Source organism: Neofelis nebulosa, chromosome 9 (genome assembly GCF_028018385.1).
Source record: "Neofelis nebulosa isolate mNeoNeb1 chromosome 9, mNeoNeb1.pri, whole genome shotgun sequence".
In the NCBI taxonomy this organism is placed as follows: Eukaryota; Metazoa; Chordata; class Mammalia; order Carnivora; family Felidae; genus Neofelis; species Neofelis nebulosa.
The window spans coordinates 116,533,183-116,552,380 of NC_080790.1; the positions used below are offsets into that span (position 1 = coordinate 116,533,183).

At 45.6% G+C, this 19,198-nt stretch overlaps 2 long non-coding RNA genes across 2 annotated transcripts; one reads left to right on the top strand and one right to left on the bottom strand.

Annotated features, from left to right (window-relative positions):
- The first annotated feature begins 296 nt into the window (after positions 1-296).
- LOC131485649 (uncharacterized) lies at positions 297-17,048 on the top strand. The gene is made up of 3 exons (XR_009248955.1): positions 297-476; positions 14,967-15,080; positions 16,603-17,048. It is a non-coding gene; the product is annotated as an uncharacterized LOC131485649 (long non-coding RNA).
- LOC131485648 (uncharacterized) lies at positions 15,058-18,298 on the bottom strand. Its single transcript, XR_009248954.1, has 3 exons — positions 17,826-18,298; positions 15,298-15,384; positions 15,058-15,204 (listed from the first exon to the last, which is right to left on the bottom strand). It is a non-coding gene; the product is annotated as an uncharacterized LOC131485648 (long non-coding RNA).
- Between the last annotated feature and the right edge of the window lie 900 nt (positions 18,299-19,198).

Here is a 19,198-nt window from a genome sequence, read left to right on the forward strand (position 1 = left end):
GTTTGATCGAGGTTAGCTTTTCCCAGAAGAAATGTTTTAAAATTTGTGTTTTTCCCCACCCAGGGGCCTTTCTGCTGACTGAATCCTATCTTTCCCTATCATAAGATCATCCTGGATCTTCTGGGTGAGCCCCAAATCCAAAGAATGAGAAGTGTCCTGATAAGAAACAGATGAGGGGCATCTGGCTGGCTCAGTTGGTAGAGCATGCGACTCTTGAACTTGTAAATTGGAGCCCATGTTGGGTGTAGAGTTTACTTAAAAATAAAATCTTGAAAAGAAAAGAAACAGAAGAAGAGAAAACAGAAGAAAGCAAAGAGCCAGAGGGGAGCCAGAGGATGGAATGATGTGGCCACAGGCCAAGGGATGCCCCGGGGCCACAGGATCTGAAAGAAGCGGGGAAGGATCCTCTCCTAGAGCTTTCCGAGGGAGCCAGGCCCTGATGTCACCTTGATCTCAGACTTCCGGCCTCCAGAAAGGTAAGAAGATAAGTTTCTGTTGTTTTAAGGCAGCAAGTTTGTGGTTATTGGCTATGGCAGCCCAAGGAAACTAATACACCCCCCAAGTCCTTGTGTCGGTGGAGCTTTGAGAGTGAAGGATCAGGCACAGTGAAGGCTGCCACGGGACTTTAATGGGAAAAAAAAAAAATCTTTTACTGAAGATCCCCCAGGAGACAGGAGCAGAGGCTGTGCCTCTCACATCACACATCAGGTACTAATTGAGCTTCTCCATCTGTGCCTTCCCTCACCGCTCACGTCTCTCTCCTCTTCTGCCTCGGGAGCTCTCCTCTGTTTTCCATGCTGTTCAGCCCCGTCCTCAGCTTGCTTCCTGTTCTCAGCTGAACAAGAGTGCCATAGTTACCTGACTAGTGGTTTTCTCTGCCTCCTCCCTTGAGCCCTTGAGAGTCTCATTTTTTGAATTTTCTCCCTGTAACCATCAGGGTCTTTACTAAGGCATAAGGTCTGAAAGGAACCCAAGTGGATGGAAAGAGGATTCTTTTCACTGACAAGCCCCAGTCCTGGGCTGGGCTCCTCAGGAGACACCTCTCTAGGCTTCTCTGTGGAGACTGTCTCCACACTCCCTACCCTCCACCCAATAGCTCTCTCTAAAAACTAATGAGGTGTAGGGGCGCCTGGGTGGCTCAGTCAGTTAAGTGTCTAACTTCAGCTCAGATCATGATTTTCCGATTCACGAGTTCGAGCCCCATGTTGGGTTCTGTGCTGACAGCTCAGAGCCTGGATCCTGCTTCAGATTCTGTCTCCCTCTCTCTGCCCCTCCCCCACTCATGCTGTCTCTCTCTCTCTCTCTCTCTCACAAATAAATAAACATTAAAAAATAATAAAAAAATAAAAACTAATGAGGTATAAACAAACGACTGGAATACATGAGATAAACCTCAGTACTTCCTGTTATTTCATATTTATCAGAATGGAATGAAATAGTGGATGCAGTGAGGTGTAAACAGGTCCCCGGATGCACGGGGCTGCTCCCCATTTCAGGCAATTTGGAATGTACTGGACAGGAGTGGAGCAGTGCCATGCAACCAGTGGGTGATTGCTCTGGCAACACTGCAATGTGCAATGCGCTGTGGCTTCACACATTTCCAGTTTGTCCCCACCTGGTGCCTGGCACTTAGCAAGTGCTCGGTACATGTCTCAAGCTGAACTCTGAATCTGGCTTCCACGGGTGATTGGTTCCCACTCAGTACTGCCCTGAGGTGCAGGCAAGGGGGATCCCCTGCTCCAGGCTTATGCCTTAGGGGCCTCGTGCTTTGGAGGGCGTTCCTCAAAGGATGCCCTCTCCTGGTGTAGAACTAGGTGGGGCTGGCAGTGGTATTCAGGCCTGGTACCCTAGACCCAGACCTTATCCTGTGTTAAATCTTGGTCGCCAGAAACACCTACCTCAGAATTTTCTAAGAACCACTCTGGGGGCTAGGACTGGCTAGGGCTGGCAGTGTCATCTAGGTGGGGCTTCCTGCACCTGAACTGGGGGTCCATGTGGGTTCTTGTTCCTCACGGACCGCGAGATCGTGACCTGGCTGAAGTCGGATGCTTAACCGACTGCGCCACCCAGGCGCCCCTCTCCCCCTCTTTCGAAGTGGTCTCTAACCCTCTACCGCACTTACGGATTTGACCAGATGATCTGAGAAGATCCAGGATCATGACTATGGGGTGTTCCGAGGGTCTCGTGGCTAGGACCTGCTTCAGAAGGATGGTGTAGGAGCAGATCACTCCTTGTGGCTGGTGTGTTATTTCTTTTGTGGCATCGTGTAAGATTGCGTCTGCTGAATGACGCTGACACAGATTTTAGGTGACTCTCATATCAGACACAGGAAGGGGTTCAGAGCTCTGGTCTATTAATGATCTACCACTGACCTTTGGGTTTGACGCACAGCTATGGGCCTGTGCGTTGGCTCTTGCCCATTTATGTTCCAACTACAGTGTCACCACTGGTCTGCAGCACCCATGGGTAGTAGGGTAGCAGCAGGTGTCCTTATCCTATGTGCTTTCTTCTGTTGGACCCAGCCCCTTCTGCAAGCTTTGGGTCATGTGTCAGTCTTCTGAGTGTAGTTGTGTGCCTGCTTCTTGTTCTACACTGCCAATGGGCCCTTCCTATCAATGTCCCTTCTTGCCTCTGATTGATAAGGCAAATCCTACTCTTCTGGGTTAGCCTTAAGCTGAGGACAGACGTTCTTTACACAAATGGTCCTGTTCTTGTTCCACCCAGGGTCCCCTCATCTATGCTCCCTGCCGGGAATGGTGTGTAGCAGGCAGGGGTGAGGTCAACATTGACATAGATCACATTTTGGGAATGCAGTGATTCCAGCTCAAAGAGTTCAAGAGAAGACATGGCTGGACACTATAAAATTCCAAATGGTAGATTCAGTGTGACCAGAAACGAATTATCATTCACAGATTCCCCATACCCTGGGTAAGACTTCTATCAGTAGCTATCATCAATGAAGCACTACCTTACCTTTTTTTTTTTTTTTTGTAACAAGACAACTCACCATTTTTTTAAATGTTTATTTATTTTGAGAGAGAGAGAAAGAGCCAAGCAGGAGAGGAGCAGAGAGAGAGGGAGAGAGAGAGAATCCCAAACTGTGCAGAGCAGCCAGTGCAGAGCCTGATGTGGGGCTCAATCTCATGAACTGTGAAATCATGACCTGAGCCAAAATCAAGAGTCGGACATGAGGCACTACCTTTCAGGGAGTCCGTGGAAGCCAACATTGACTGGCTGCACAGTGGATGACACAGCCCCATGAGTAATGGTGTAACAAGCATTAAATAAATGGTATTAGGGAAATGCAGAAGCAAGATCTATATTGTTTCATTAGAAACAGGGTCTGAAGAGTATGGCATTTTAAGCCATAACAGTTGATGCCTGTTTTCTCATAGTGGGAGATATAACAGCCTGGAGCAGCACATTTGACAGTAAAGAACAGGAAGAGATGGGTACCACAAAGAATCTCCATGTGTGCTGATTGAACAATAAACATCAGTGCCACTTCCATACCCATTATTCAGAGTCTTCTCAATAATTCACTATATGTCATGTGGGCCCAGGAATTTTATATTTATAGTCAAATTGTTTAGATAGGCAGGGCTCCCCGAAGCATTTGTCAAGGGCCCCATGTGCCCTAGGGACAGTCCTGTTCTTACTTTCAGACACACTGTCTTTCTGGAGCTCACATGTGTACCCTATACCCATCATCCTCCTTCTAGTATTAACACCCTGATTTTCCTCTGAGAATATACTCTACATCATCATCACTCCACATGGAATCTTATGAAACTGAATTTACCCTCCACTCTGGGGATGAAACCTCCTGACTTAGCACATCTCACTCCTCTGGCCCCAACAGTTGGTTCATGGATGGGCACATGGCCCAGCCAAAGCAAATGAGATATAGTGAGACTTGGGATTCTGGAAAGGAGATTCTGTTTCCTGCAGTATGTACAACCTAAAAGTATATAAGAGAGCTGGGTCCTCTACTGCCTTCTTGCTACCATATGAGACCTGGAACTGAAGCCAGCAACTGAAGAGTCACAGAGAAGAGGTAGAGGGAACTGGGATCTGGTGAGTTCATCTGATCTCCTGATCAAGCTACACCTGAAGCCAGACACACTTGGACCGGGAGCCAATAACATCTCCTTTTACATGAGCAATCTTAGTTAGATTTCCTATTACTTGCAGCCAGATTAAACCCAAATGATTATCACATCTGCGAGTAGTCGCCTTTATTGCCCGTATGCCAATGACTTTTTATTTATTTTTATTTTTTTAATGTTTTTATTTACTTTTTTTTTTTTTGAGAGAAAGAGACAGAGATAGAGCTTGAGCAGGGGAGGGCAGAGAGAGAGAGGGAGACACAGAATCCAAAGCAGGCTCCGAGCTCTGACCTGTCAGCACAGAGCCCAACACAGGGTTTGAACCCACGAACAGTGAGATCATGACCTGAGCTGAAGTTGGACACTTAACCGACAGAGCCACGCAGGCACCCCATCCCAATGCCTTTTCTATTCCAATTTTTTTGGCTTCCTAACAAAATGGTATCATGAAATATCCATTATCCTCTGCCTGTTTTCTATTTCTGCCCCTTTCCTGCCCTACAACTGAGACCTCTTGACATCTGCAGGCTTAGTCCTCTTCCAGTTACCAAAGGGAAATTCTACCCTAAATTGGAGAAGTCAATAACTCCAGCCCCAGGACAGACTCAACTGAATCATTTTTTTCCCATCCCATAGACTGTCCAGCCTTTCCAGTTTATAACTAGATTCCTCACTCACCAGTCGCTAGGGTCTCAGTACGTCATGTGCCTGAGATTTTTAAACCGGAATAACCCAAATAATCCAATTAACAAATGGGCAGGAAACTTGAACAGACATTTCTCCAAAGACATACAGATGGCCAACAGACACATGAAAAGATGTTCAACATCACTCATGCCTGAGGAAGTGCAAATCAAAACCACCGTGAGATGTCACCTCATACCTGTCAGAATGGCTAAAAACAAAATGAAACAAAACAAACACAATAAGCAAGTGTTGGCAAGGATGTGGAGAAAAAGGAACCCTCTTGCACTGCTGATGGGAATGCAAACTGGTATAGCCATTGTAAAAAACATTATGGAGGTTCCTCAAAAAATTAAAAATAGAATTACCATAGGATCCAGTAATTGCACTACTGGGTATTTACCCAGAGGATGTGAAAACACCAATTCAAAAAGATATGCACTCCTATGTTTATTGCAGCATTATTTACAATACCCAAATTATAGAAGCAACCTAAGCATCCATTGACAAGAGAATGGATAAAGAAGATGTGGCATATATATACAATGGAATATTATTCCTATAAAAAGAATGAAATCTTGTCATTTGCAACAACATGGATGGATCTAGAGAGTATAATGCTAAGTGAATTAAGTTGGTCAGAGAAAGACAAATACCATGTGATTTCACTGATATATGGAAATTAAGAAACAAATTTTAAAAAAAGAAACCAAAAAGTAGACTCTTAACTATAGAGAACAAACAGAGGGGATGGAGATGGAGGTATGGGTGAAATAGGTGATGGGGAATAAGAGTACACTTATTGTGGGGCCCCTGGGTGGTTCAGTTAAGCGTCCAACTCTCGATTTCAGCTCAGGTCATGATCTGGCGGTTCCTGAGTTCAAGCCTCATGTCGAGCCCTGTGCTGACTTGGGATTCTCTCTCCTCCTCTCTCTCTGCCCCTCCCCAACCTCAAAATAGATACATAAACTTAAAAAAAAATTTGAAGAGTACACCTTCTGTGATGACCACTGAGGAATGTATAGAATGGTTGAATCACTATATTATATACCTGAAACTAATATAACACTATATGTTAGCTGTAACGGAACTAAAATTTCAAAGTGTTGAGAGAAAACCCTACCAACCTTGAAATCTGTACCTGTCAAATTATCCTTCACAACCGAGAAATAAGCCAAAATTGAAGAAATGTGCTGCTGGTCGATATGTCTTGCAGGAAGTATTAAGAGAGGTTCTTGGGGGTGCCTGGGTGGCTCAGTCAGTTAAGCACCAGACTTCAGCTCAGGTCATGATCTCGCATTTCGTGGGTTCAAGCCCCACATCGGGCTCTGTGCTGACAGCTCAGAGCCTGCAGCCTGCTTCAGATTCTGTGTCTCCCTCTCTTTCTCTGCCCCTCTCCCACTTGCACTCTGTCTCTCTCTCTCAAAAATAAATAAACCTTAAAAAAAAAAAAAAAAGAAAGGTTCTTTAGAGAATGACAATGGTATAGGTCAGAAACTTGAATCTACATAAAGAAAGGAAAAGCCTTTAGGAAGGAAAAAGTGAAAGTAAAAGAAAAATGTCTTATTCTTAAAAAAGTAAAAAATAAACTGGAAAACCAGAGTGACCTAGTTGCCAGATTGAGGGCACAAATAAGGCCACTGTTTTTAATTTTCCACTCATTCAAATCCTTTCATGCCCTTATTTGTACAAGGGCCAAAATCTCCCTCTTTAGGCTTCCCCTGATCCCTGGATTTTCAAAGCCTAGGGAATAGTTTGGGTTTAGAGCATTGGTCCAGTTCCAGTGCCACCCACAGAGAGAACTAGAAACTCTGATCAGTTCACTACATTGTTTCTCACTGCATCACCATGTCAAAGACTGGTCTCTGTTAAAGACTGGTCTCTGGGGGCTCTTGGGTGGCAACTGACTTCGACTCAGGTCGTGATCTCATGGTTCATGAGTTCCAGCCCTGCATCCGGCTCTCTGCTGTCAGTGCAGAACCCGCTTCAGATCTTCTGTCTCCCTCTCTCTCTGCCCCTCCCTCCCTCTTTCTCTCAAAAATAAATAAGTATTAAGAAAAAAAAAAAAAAAAAGACTGGTCTCTGTAGTCCCGTGGATGTTTGTCCATTACTGATGGTCATCCTGGCTAGGCTTCTGCATAGCCCTCAGTAGTGCCCCCTTTGGGCTCCTTCAAAGCACTTATCACAATTTAAATTACATATTTGTTTGCTTACCTGCTTATTGTCTGACTCCGCCACTGTAGGTTCCACTGGTGCAGTTTCCATATCTGCTTTATTTACCACCACTGTATTTGAGCAGAATTGGTGCTGAACAAGTATCGCCTAAATCAATGTAAGAATGAAGAAATGCATACATGCATGAATGAATAAATGAAATGAAGTTTCTGAAGCAATGGAGAGATAAGACGGAAGGTGGTTTCCAGAGATGGAATCTGGACCCACCCCTTTGGAGATGTTCTGAATCCTCACTGCAATAATCCAGCTATTTCCCATAACGAATTAGAAAAGGCAGATAAAATGAGACTTTTTTGCCATGCTTTCCCTGTGTATTAGGATACAAGGGGAAGTTCTCACTGTGGCAGTTTTAAAATATAGCCCCCAAATTCTTTGATACTCCTTTTAAATAGTGGTGGGATCTATATCCCCTCCCGTTGAGTCTGGGCTCTGTAAATGCTTGACCAATGGTAGAAATGATGTACCAGTTTCTAGGCACAGGCCTTAAGAAACTCAGTTTCTACTTCCTGTCTTTTGGAACTCTCATTCATGAAACCCAGCCATCATGATGTGAGGCAACCCAAGGAGCTTTGAGAAGACGTCCACATGGAGAGGAACTGGCAGCCAGCACCAACTTGCCAGCCATGTGGGTGAGCCCTTGTGGAAATTGGTCCACAAGACTCAGTGGAGCTGTCCCAGCCAACACTGCATAAGCAAAAATGAGCTGTCCCTCTGGAGCTCTGTTCAGATTGTAGGCTCATGAGAAAAAATACATGATTTCTGTCTCAAGCCACTATATTTTGAGTGTTTGGTTATGCAGCAGTTATAACTGGGACACTCACGAAACTTCAGCTTGTACTCTTCCATAATGTAGTTTGACTCAGTTTCCCTGTTCCATATACCAGATCCCCTTCTGGGCCTGTATCCTTGAGAGGCAGCTTGCATCTGATCCCATCTATGGCATGGGGAGGGGGGCTCTTTCTGTTCCCTATGTCTCCAGTCCTGAAGGAGGATCGCTTAGCCTGTGAAACTACCACCTGCCTGACCTCTCTGGCAGCCCATGCTGAGACCTTGAGTGTTTCATGGTAGACTGGCTTTGGAGCTTAGGAATGAAATGTGGGTGTCATTTTAAGCCAGTTCCCAGCCCTTTTATTCCCATGGCTGTATTCGTCAACGCTTTGGCAGAGAACTAAAGCAGAGAATTTAGCAGAACTTAGCAGAGGTGGTCTGTCGGTTGGGGAAGCTATGGTGCTAAGTTCAATCACCGCATTTCTTGTCGTGCCCTGTCGCTCTGTGCGGATGCAGACTCTAGTCTCGGGGGAACCATCTCTGAAGCCTCTAAATGATTCTGAAACATGTTTAGATGCCGTTTAGCCGCTTGGATGAACCAGTGACTGCCTCGTTAATCTGACAAACTGTTGCAAACAACTTGCTTGCTTCCCTCCTCCTGGCATTGGGCACCGGCAGCCTCCTTACCTTGAGGACGCTTTAAATTGTAGGAGGCTAAGGAAGCTTGGTTGTGGAAGCAGACAGATGTGAATTCAAATAGCAGCTTCATGAGGTGAACCTCTCACATTCCTGTGATCTAGGGCAGGGAATGTCACCTTCCTGATGCTAGGTTTTCACATCTGTTCATGCGGATAATGCCAATTTCAGAAAGTAGCTATAAGGAGTCAATGAGATAAGGTACACAACCTACATTTTAGCTGGGTCTGCCAGCCCTTTGAGAATGACCCAAGATAGGTTCCAATCTCCCATTTGCCCTCTTTTGCAAGTTCATACTTACTAAGTACTCAGAACAATGTCTGTTAGAAAATGCTAGAGAAAGTCCTGTGGATTGTATGGATCACTTTTGTGCACCTTCGACTCCAGGCTTCTGGTACATCTGTTTGGAAAGATGGTGAGGTTCAGCGGTTAAGAGTGTGGACTCTGGGCACAAACTTTCTGCATTTGAATCTTGGCTCCAATACTTACTCTAGGTATGATCTTGGATAAGCTAACCTCTCTGGACCTCAGTTCCATCAGTAAAATGGAGATGATAATAATAACACCTGTCTGTTAAGGTTGGTAAAAAGATGAGGTGAGTTCATTGTATGTAAAGCACCCAGAACATAGACCTATATAATGTTAGCTGTTACAATTCTGCACTATGTTAACTACATGTGACATCTCACCCCTTCGTTAATTCCCACACATCAACTCCCACACAAAAATATTTTTCTGTGGAGGTGCCTGGGTGGCTTAGTTGGTTGAGTGTCCGACTCATGATTTTGGCTCAGGTCATGATCTCAAGGTTTCTGAGGTGGAGCCCTGAGGTGGGTTCTGTGCTGGCCACATGGAGCCTCCTTGGGATTCTCTCTGTCCCTCTCTCCCCTGCCCACTGCCCCTGCTCATGCTTTCTCTCTCTTTCTCTGAAAATAAATAAACTTCAAAAAACAAAAAAATGTGTGTGTCTGTGTGTGTATAGCTTCAGGGCTCTACCAAAGCCTTTGGATGCAATGGGTAGAGTTAATTTTCTAAATGACTGGAAAAAAAAAATTTGCCAAGGTATGCATCCATATCTAGCCTGATCATAGACACTGGAAAATTAGCAAAGTGAGAAGAGTTTTTTTCTGGGTGTGTTGTTTATGTTTTTGTTTTGCTAGAAGACTTTTTTCCCACCATTCATGTAATTGATAAGACCAGCTTACCATTGGTGTCAATGCCTGTTAACAATTATACATGTAACCCAGATGTACCCTTAGAGTCTCTCACCACGGGTGATCTCAGTAAGATTGACTTGATTCCATGTTCACAGTCTGTGGGTCCACAGAGCACTCTCCAAGAGTTTGAAATCTCCAGAGAGCTCACATGCTCAGTAACATGTGCCTCTAGGGGCCTGGTTCCGGCATGAATCTCTGTGACCCAGATGTGAACCACACCTGGTCCACACCTGGACACTGTGTGTCTGCCACACACCTGGGCAAATAACCACCCAAATCACAGAAAGCATTCATGGGTATAATTAGATTTTTTTTCTCAGTTGGTAAAAAATTAAAAAAAAATTTTTTTTCAACGTTTTTTATTTATTTTTGGGACAGAGAGAGACAGAGCATGAACGGGGGAGGGGCAGAGAGAGAGGGAGACACAGAATCGGAAACAGGCTCCAGGCTCCGAGCCATCAGCCCAGAGCCCGACGCGGGGCTCGAACTCACGGACCGCGAGATCGTGACCTGGCTGAAGTCGGACGCTTAACCGACTGCGCCACCCAGGCGCCCCGATAAAAAATTTTAAATACACAAAAGAGCAGAACATAATCTAACAGACACCCATGCCCTCTAACTCTCAGAATTTAATGTTCTCATTTTATCATCTGCTTCATTTTATAGTATTTGCTGTTTTTAAACTCATAGGGTTAAAAGTGAAATCTCTGTACATGTCCCTCCCCAGAGGAATTCACCATCAGGAATTTGGTGTCTGTCCTTCCAAATCGTGTTTTTATAATTTTACTGCATGTAATGTATCCATAAATGCTTATCACACTGTTTTGCGTGGACTTACAATGCACAAAAGGGGTGCCTGGCTGGCTCAAGTAGGTAGAGTATGCAACTCTTGATCTTGGGGTTGTAAACTTGAGCCCCAAGTTGGGTGTAGAGATTAAAAATGAAATCTTTAGGGGCATTTGGATGGCTCAGTCAGTTAAGTATCTGCCTTCAGCTCAGGTCATGATCTCCTGGTTTGTGGTTTCGAGGCCTGCATCCGGCTCTGTGCTGACAGCTCAGAACCTGGAGCTTCCTTTGGATTCTATGTCTCCCTCTCTCTCTGCACCCCCCTGCTTGTGCTCTCTCTCTCCCTTTCAAAAAATAAAATAAACACTAAAAAAATAAAATCTTTAAAAAATTAAATATAAATAAAATGCACAAAATGGTATTGTGTTTTATTCTCTGCAACTTGCCTTTTTATGCAATGTGTTTTGAGATCTATCTTTGATGATACATATAGATATATATTAGTATAGATATTATTATTTTTTTTAATGTTTATTTTTGAGACAGAGAGACCGAGCACGAATGGGGGGAGGGTCAGAGAGAGAGGGAGACACAGAATCTGAAGCAGGCTCCAGGCTCTGAGCTGTCAGCACAGAGCCTGACACGGGGCTCGAACTCACAGACCACGAGACCATGACCTGAGGCGAAGTCGGACGCTCAACCGACTGAGCCACCCAGGCGCCCCTAGTATAGATATTAGATATTAGTTCATTTATATTAACTGGTACCTAGCATTTTATTTTAAATTCATCTATCTAAAGTACTACTTGTAGACAGCTGAGGTTTTTCGAAATTTCCTGTATTTGTTGCAAAGACCAAACATTCTTGTACATGTTTCCTGGTGCACATGTGCAAGAGTTTCTCTGTAAAAACCTAGGAGCAGAATTACCAGGTAAAAGGGCATGCGCGTTTTGTGCTTCACTAGATAAATACTACCAAACTGCTCTGCAATTACACCGCTGCTAGCAGAGTGGGAGGGTTCCTGTACTGTAAGGAGATTTTTCTGAAGATTGGATGGGATGCAAATAAACAGAAAAGTGGTTACATCAAAGAAATGCAGAGAAGTTCAAAATAACTATTAGGTTCATCTCTGCTTAATTGTCTTTCTGCCATCCCATCTCCAAGCATACAGAGCCACGCCCATTGGGAGATTCCACCTGCTGCTTCAACTCAGATTGTTTCTAGTCACACACCATCTTGCTGACAACTTTCTCCTCCTTATTTCACTTCCAGTCCCATCTTTCTACCTCCTTCACAGGGGCAAAAAATAAGTTGTTGCTGGGGCGCCTGGCTGGCTCAGTCAGTGGAACATACGATTCTTGATCTTGGGGTTGTGAGTTTGAGTCCTGCGTTGGGTGTGGAGATTACATTTAAAGAAAAAAAGTCCTGGGGCGCCTGGGTGGCGCAGTCGGTTAAGCGTCTGACTTCAGCCAGGTCACGATCTCGCGGTCCGTGAGTTCGAGCCCCGCGTCAGGCTCTGGGCTGATGGCTCGGAGCCTGGAGCCTGTTTCCGATTCTGTGTCTCCCTCTCTCTCTGCCCCTCCCCCGTTCAGCTCTGTCTCTCTCTGTCCCAAAAATAAAAATAAAAAACGTTGAAAAAAAATTTTTTTAAAGAAAAAAAGTCCTTCTCATTTTCTCTTGGAAAGCTATTTAATCATCCCTTGTGTTGCTTGGGGCCAGATGCTCCTGTCTCCACAATTTTACTTTCTATCTTATTAAGGTCGTTAAAAGGTTCTGATAGCAATTCCAATGTTGGGAGGCAGTTCTGACATTATCTACCTGGAAATCAGATTCTACAGGTTAAGGAATCAGTCCTACAAGGCTGCTCTTTCCCCCCATTTCAGCCGCCAGTCACAAGCCTGGGTTGTTACTGTACTTTTTTTTTTTTTTTTTTTACTGTTTATTTTTGAGAGAGAGAGAGAGAGGGACAGAGTGTGAGCCGGGGAGGGGCAGATAGAGAGGGAGACACAGAATCTGAAGCAGGCTCCGAACTGTCAGCAGAGTCCGACACTCGAACTCATGAACCGCGAGATCATGACCTGAGCCCAAGTCGGATGCTTAACCAACTGAGAGACCCAGGTGCCCTGTTATTATTTGTACTTCTGACAGACTGGCTATAAATCAGAGGTTCCCACGACCTCCTCCTCAGGTTTGATTAATTTGCTAGAGCAGCTCACAGAACCAAAAGAACTGTTTTTTTTACTAGATTACTGGTTTATTATAACAGGACAGCCAGGTGGAAGAGATGCACAGGGCAAGGTACGGGGAAGGGGCGGGTAGCTTCCACATCGCCTCCAGGTGACCTTCTCTCCCAGTCTCCCTGTGTTCACTAACCCGGAAGCTCTCCGAACTCCATCCTGTTGGGATTTTGTGGAGGCTTCATTACAAAGGCATGCTGGATTAAATCATTGGCCACTGATGATTGAACTCAATTTCCAGGTTTTCTTCCCTGTCAGGAGGTCAGGGGGTGGGACTGAAAGCTCTAACCCTCTAATCACGTGGTTGGCTGCGCGGGCAACCAGCCCCCATCTTTAGTTGCTTTCCTAAAGTCACTTCGTTAACATAACAAAGGACACTTTATCACTCTGAATACTTAGGAAATTCCAAAGCTGTTGGGGAGCTGTGAGTCAGAAAAGGGGATAAAGATTAAATATATATTGCTTCTATAACAAATCACAATATCACAGGTGGTTTCTCAAACACAATTCTCTCGTATCATTTAGGAATTGCTACATAACAAACTGCTCCAAACTTAACTGACTTAAAACAACACTATTTCTTAGGTCATGATTCTCTGCTTAGCAATTTGGGGTGGGCTCAGCTAGGTAGTATTTTGGATTTGGCTATGTTCATTCATACATTGTGGTCAGGTGGTGGCTCTGCTTCTGGGGGTGGTTGACTGTCAGCTGGGGAACAGCACTGACTTGGCCACTTGTTTTTCATACTCCAGCAGTCTAGCTTGGGCTTGTTTTCATGGTGGTGGTAGGGCTCCAAGAGTGAGAATAAAAACATGCAAGACCTGTAGAGGCTCAGGCTCAGAACTGCTACAATATTACCCCTGCCTCATTCTGTTGACTAAAGCAAGTCACAAGGCCAGTCTTGTGGAGATCCAAGGAGTGGAGAAACAGAAAGTCTTGTTTGGAGAAGCTGCAAAGTCACATTCCAATGGGCCTGGATGGGGGTGGGGGCAGGTTGGGTTCTCTGGAAAACAGACTCTGAGATCAAGATTAGCATGCAGGAAGTTATTTAGGGATTGCTCTTGGGATGGACACTTGTGGAAGAGAGAGGAAGGAACAGGATAGAGCCGAGGGAGAAGTCTGAGCTACCAATGTCAGAACAAAGGCTTCAACCGACCTCATGGGAAACTCTTCAAAGTTGTCCTGAGTTGGGGCAAGAGGACCAGGCCCCTATACTCCCAAGTTGATCAATCGTTGTATGTAGGCTGCCTCAAAAAGACAGCAGGTAAGGAAATTCCCAAAGAAGGCTTACAACTAGAGGTCATCTGCTGACAGCACTTCCAGCCGAGCAGCTAGTGGATTAAATCCTTCATTCCTAAGAGCAGGGGTGTCCCTGTGTGGAATATCAGAGTTCACAACACTACCACATCTTCCTAAGAATTCTCTTTTTTCCCCGTTATTATTAAGTAAGCTCTATGCCCAATGTGGAGCTTGAATTCACAACCTGACCCCCAAGATCAGGAGTCAATGCTCTAGGGACTGAGCCAGCCAGGTACTCTTGTAATGCTAATTTTTGTGATAAAATGAAGCTGGTGTCTATCTTGTCAGTTCAAATGGAAAATGAACACTGGAGGTCACATCACCCCCAGACACGGCAGGACTGGCCAGGGAATTAATAGGTCTACGCTCAATGGATGGGAATGCTTGCTCATCTTTCACAGGAAGCTGTAGGACAAGTAGTTAATCAGCACTAATGAAATCTCTAACATACAGAACAAAGATTTTCTCAGATTCCGAGTCTTTTGAGATGGAATAGACTTCTGGGGCACGAGGCAAAGCAGCACCAGAAATTATTAAGTAATACCAGCTTATATGGCCTTATGGGCCTCTAATCAACAGTGTCTACCTTTTCAGGAGACCCCTGCCCCAAAGTTTGTCCTTGAAAACCCTCACTTGCAAGCCATCAGAGGGTTCAGAACTTTTGAGCATTAGCTCCCTATTCTCCTGGGTGGTGCCACATCAGCTGATTGCCTATCTGTGTTCATGGCAAAAGCCCAGTGTCAGTTTTTATTGGCTAACTGTGCATCGGGTGGACAAATTCTCATTTGGTTTAGTTACACCAGTTGTCACTTGTTATATATGTATCCGTTAAACATTTGTAATCGCTTATTGAATGTGTTTCATAAGCTATGCATAGATTTTATATGAAGGTCCTTTGAGCAGAGTCATCATGGTTTCATTGCTCTTTCATCTAGGTCACCCACTGAAAACTTAAGGAATGAAGAGAAACTTTGTTTTGTTCCATCAGAAATCTAGGCGAGAATAATTTCAAACCATGCTGACAATGGAGTCATCAAATTGCTGTTAAGGTAGAGATGTGACGTCGTTCTTTGCAGTAGGAGGAGAGGGAGAGGCTAAGGTCTGGGTCATGGAGCAATGATCACTCAGAGGGGAATGAGGAAGCCAGGATGGGAATTTGGCTGGAGGATCAAGCTGTGAGAGGAAAAAGAGAATGAATGAGGCACCAAAGAATAAAGAACTAGCCCCAACAGGGCAGCCCTTGAGATCTGGGCAGACGTTTTATACCTTGAAAAGGCAAGTTGCTGTTATGGTAAAATTCCGGGGGCGTCACCAAATCAGAATTTGGAGAGCTGGACGGAGAACTCTTTCCACCTGCAGCAAAGGAGAATCCTTGTGAGCACATAGAGACAACTGCTTTTTGGAAACAAAGGCATTGACCTTTATATGGAGGCTGACATGGGGACACAAAGGGCAGCCAGAAAGGAGGAGATTACAGGAGAAGTGGTTAGCAGGAAGGCCTGAGTGAACCATAAAATGTGAGGGCCCTCAATTTACAGTGGAGAAACCAGTTAAATGATGGGACTGAGATCACACCGCAGTTGTCCATTTTTAGCTTTCCAGATCTACCCTTCATCTTCCTCTTCCTGGGGGCTGTGCCACAGAGGCTCACCTCTATGGATTATGTCAACAGGAGACTTTACTCTTTGGCTTCCTGTTGGGTTTGCCCAATGTCAGTTACCTGCAGGAGACTAGAGGATAGGAAGGAAAGAGAAATGAGGGTATTTCTTCCCCCAAGGTCCCTTTGCACTGGGGCCATGGACTGGAGCCATTCTAGGAGACCCCTTCTACAACTTCAGCTCTTTTCACATTCCTGTAAGTATCTCCACTCCTTGCCCCTTCAGGCCTGGTGTCTTAATGCCCCCCAACTGTTGCAATCTCTGGGGTGCTTCCCCATCCCTCACTTGTTTTCTTTGACCCTTCTTGAGCCTTTATAAATTCTTTATTCTCCTTATTTCAGTTGAGTGTGCCATCTCTTTCCTAATGCAACCTTGACTTGAGCTATCTAGTTTAAAAGTTTTCATTTATAGTTGCCTCTCTTGACTGCCCAGACTCAGAAACCCATACTTGTGCCTGGAGAATTCGCCATCATATGAGTCTTAGTAGGAAGTAGAACTCACTTGCCAATGTAGAATGTGGAGGAAGTGCTAACTATTTGCTTTCCCAACCTCCCTTGCAACTAGGGTTTGGGCAACTAGGCTCAGGCAATCAGAGGTACGCATTAGACTTTGAATGAGGAGCAAGTGATACAAAGACCCAGGGAGAGTGGAGAATGGAGAGACCTAATCTAGTGATGGTGGCTAGAGAAGCAACCGTCTCTGGGGCAGCCCAGGTGGTAGGGCCCATGGCAGTCCCTAGCGTCAGGTGTGGAGCTTTAGCAGGGTCAGATGGGCAAGCTGAAGGGTCTGGTACTCTGTGGTGGGGGCAGCAGGGTTCTCACCAGACTAGCCTGTGTTTCTGCCTCTGTGGTGGCCAGGTCTGGTTCTCTAGCCTTCCCAGTGGTGCAGAGGCTTTTCGGTATCTTTTCCACAGATTTCCTTTTCTGCATAAATCTACCAGAATCAGTTTCCAGTGCTTGCATTTGTAAATCCCAACTGGTGGAGGTTTCCTTGGAACCCAAGTGTGGAGCACATCCAGGCCTCACCAGGAACCAGAAAAACAGCCCTCGCCATGCTACTTGGCTCAGAGTGACCATCGATAATTGTTGCTATTGGGGCACGTGGGTGGCTCAGTCGGTTAAGTGTCCTACTTCGACTCAGATCGTGATCCCGTGGTCTGTGAGTTCGAGCCCGGCATCAGGCTCTGTGCTGACAGCTCAGAGCCTGGAGCCTGCTTCGGATTCTGGATCTCCTTCTCTCTCTGCCCCTCCCCCACTCATGCTCTGTCTCTCTCTATCAAAAATAAATAAACATTACAAATTAAAAAAAATAATTGTTGCTATTGTTATCTTCAGCAGCAGCATTTTATCACCATGATGATTCAGGCCCTTGCGGAGAGTAATCAGAGCAGTTGTCTAAACTCAAACACCTGGAGGAGCCAGGCAGGCAACAGGGATAGGTGAGGTGGAGCCATGCCTAAGAATACCGTGGGGCCAGGTGAGGACTATGGAACCCGGGGAGGGTGTGTGCCTGTCTAGAGGGAGCAGCTACTTCTCAGCAGCAGCCTTTTTTGCCGCATGGAATGGGAGCCCAGTGATACCAGACTTTCCACTGTTTCAAGAGAAGCCAGAAATCTGGATTTTTATGGGAAGCATGATGTTTTCAGTTATCAGTAATCTAAAAAAATGCTGAATAGGCCAAACAAACCCTCCCAGGGCCATGATGGGCTGCAGATGCCAGCCTGTGTGTTCTGAATGTAAATCTCTGGGTCCAGTTGAAGTTCTCAGGGAGAGAATCCAGTTGGGTCAGATTTCTTCCACTGACTCAGTTAGCTATGGCCATGATCCACTGCCCACTCAGCAGGGAACGTGGTGAAAACACTGAGAAGCGGGTGTGGGCAGGAATGTGCTGAGAGAAGAGTGGGCCGGAATGTCTCTCAGAGAAGAGAGGCAGGCACTGAGGAGCTTCCCTTCCCCAAGAGTTACTTCCCTGTGGGTAACAGGGACACTGAAGGCGGATACATCAGGCGTATGATAAGCTCCAGTAACTGCAAACTTAAGATACGGCTTGTTTACCTTACATAAAAATGTGTCTGAAAAAGAAAATATGTCTGGAGGAGGCAGAACAGGGCTGGTACAAAGGCCCAGATATACCTACAAGATTCCAGACTCTGTCTTCTCACACCTCCACGGTAGCACGTAGGCTTTTGTTTTCATGCTTATAGCCTCATAGTTGCAAGCTGGCTGCAGCTGTAACCATCATGACGATGTCCCAGGCAGGGAGAAAAGGAATCGAGAAGTAAGGGATGGTCCTTCTGTAAGGATTTCCCAAAAGTCCCCAGCAGATTTCTGCTTCCATCTCATTGGCTGGAATTGACTCACATACCCATACTTATTCACAAGGAAATTGGGAAGATGGGTACGTCGTCGCAGCTCCAAACAATAGCAGGGTTCTATTCACTGGAAACGAGGATAGTATAGACCTTTGGTAGGCAGTCAGCAGCCTCTGCCACCTCCTCTGAATATGTACTAGGTACCAGACTCTGGCTAAGCACTGGGGACTGAAAACCGCAGCTTTTACAGCTGAAAGATACAGAAGTGGTTGAGAAACCCAGTGTGGCTGGGCCTGGTTCCAAAGTGAGAAAATCAGCTTCTGGTTCCTTATAGTTCCGCCAGGCCTCCCATCCTTCCTGACCCCTGCCTGGCCCTCCTGCCGTCAGTGTGGCCCCTCCACGGCCCAAGCATGGTGGGGAGGATGTGTGATTAACACCGCTAGCAGTTTCAGGAGACACCCAAGAGACGTTCCAGAGAGAAATATGTAACTGGCACATCTGGTTTATAATGTATATTAATCCCTGACACGTAATTTGAGTAATATATGTAAAGCAAAAAGTCCAAGTGCTGATTTAGGAGCCTTATTATTACCCTGTCAGCAGAATTCATGTTCTATTTGCACAGCGCTCCGGGTCCAGCATCTCATCTAGGGCAGCAGGAAGGAGAAGGCTTTCTGACAGATGCCAGCTGATGGCAGAGACCCCTGCTGATGGCAGTGGGGCATTAGTCAAGTGCTTGGAGCTCCTGGTAGGGTTGGCAGGAGCTCATCGTGGCAAAGAGGACTGTGGAGCTAAAACAAGTTCCAGCTGGGACTAGGGACATGTCCATCCCCATCCCTCAAAGGAAGAGGGCTGGAAAACCATGGGTTTTGGGGTTCAAAGCCAGTTGTGCCGTTTTCTTACCATGTGACTTTGGACAAGTTCCTTCAGCTTTCTGAACCTCAATTTTCCCATCTGTAAATGGGACTCATGACAGCACCCACCAGGAAGACTGTTATGAGATTTAAAGAAAAAATTTTCGGGGGGCGCCTGGGTGGCTCGGTCAGTTAAGCATCTGACTCTTGATTTCAGCTCAGGTCATGATCTCACAGTTCATGGGATTGAGCCCTGTGTGAGGCTCTGTGCTGTCAGCACAGAGCCTGCTTGGGATTCTCTCTCTGCCTCTCTCTTGGCCCCTTCCTCACGCTCTCTCTCTCTC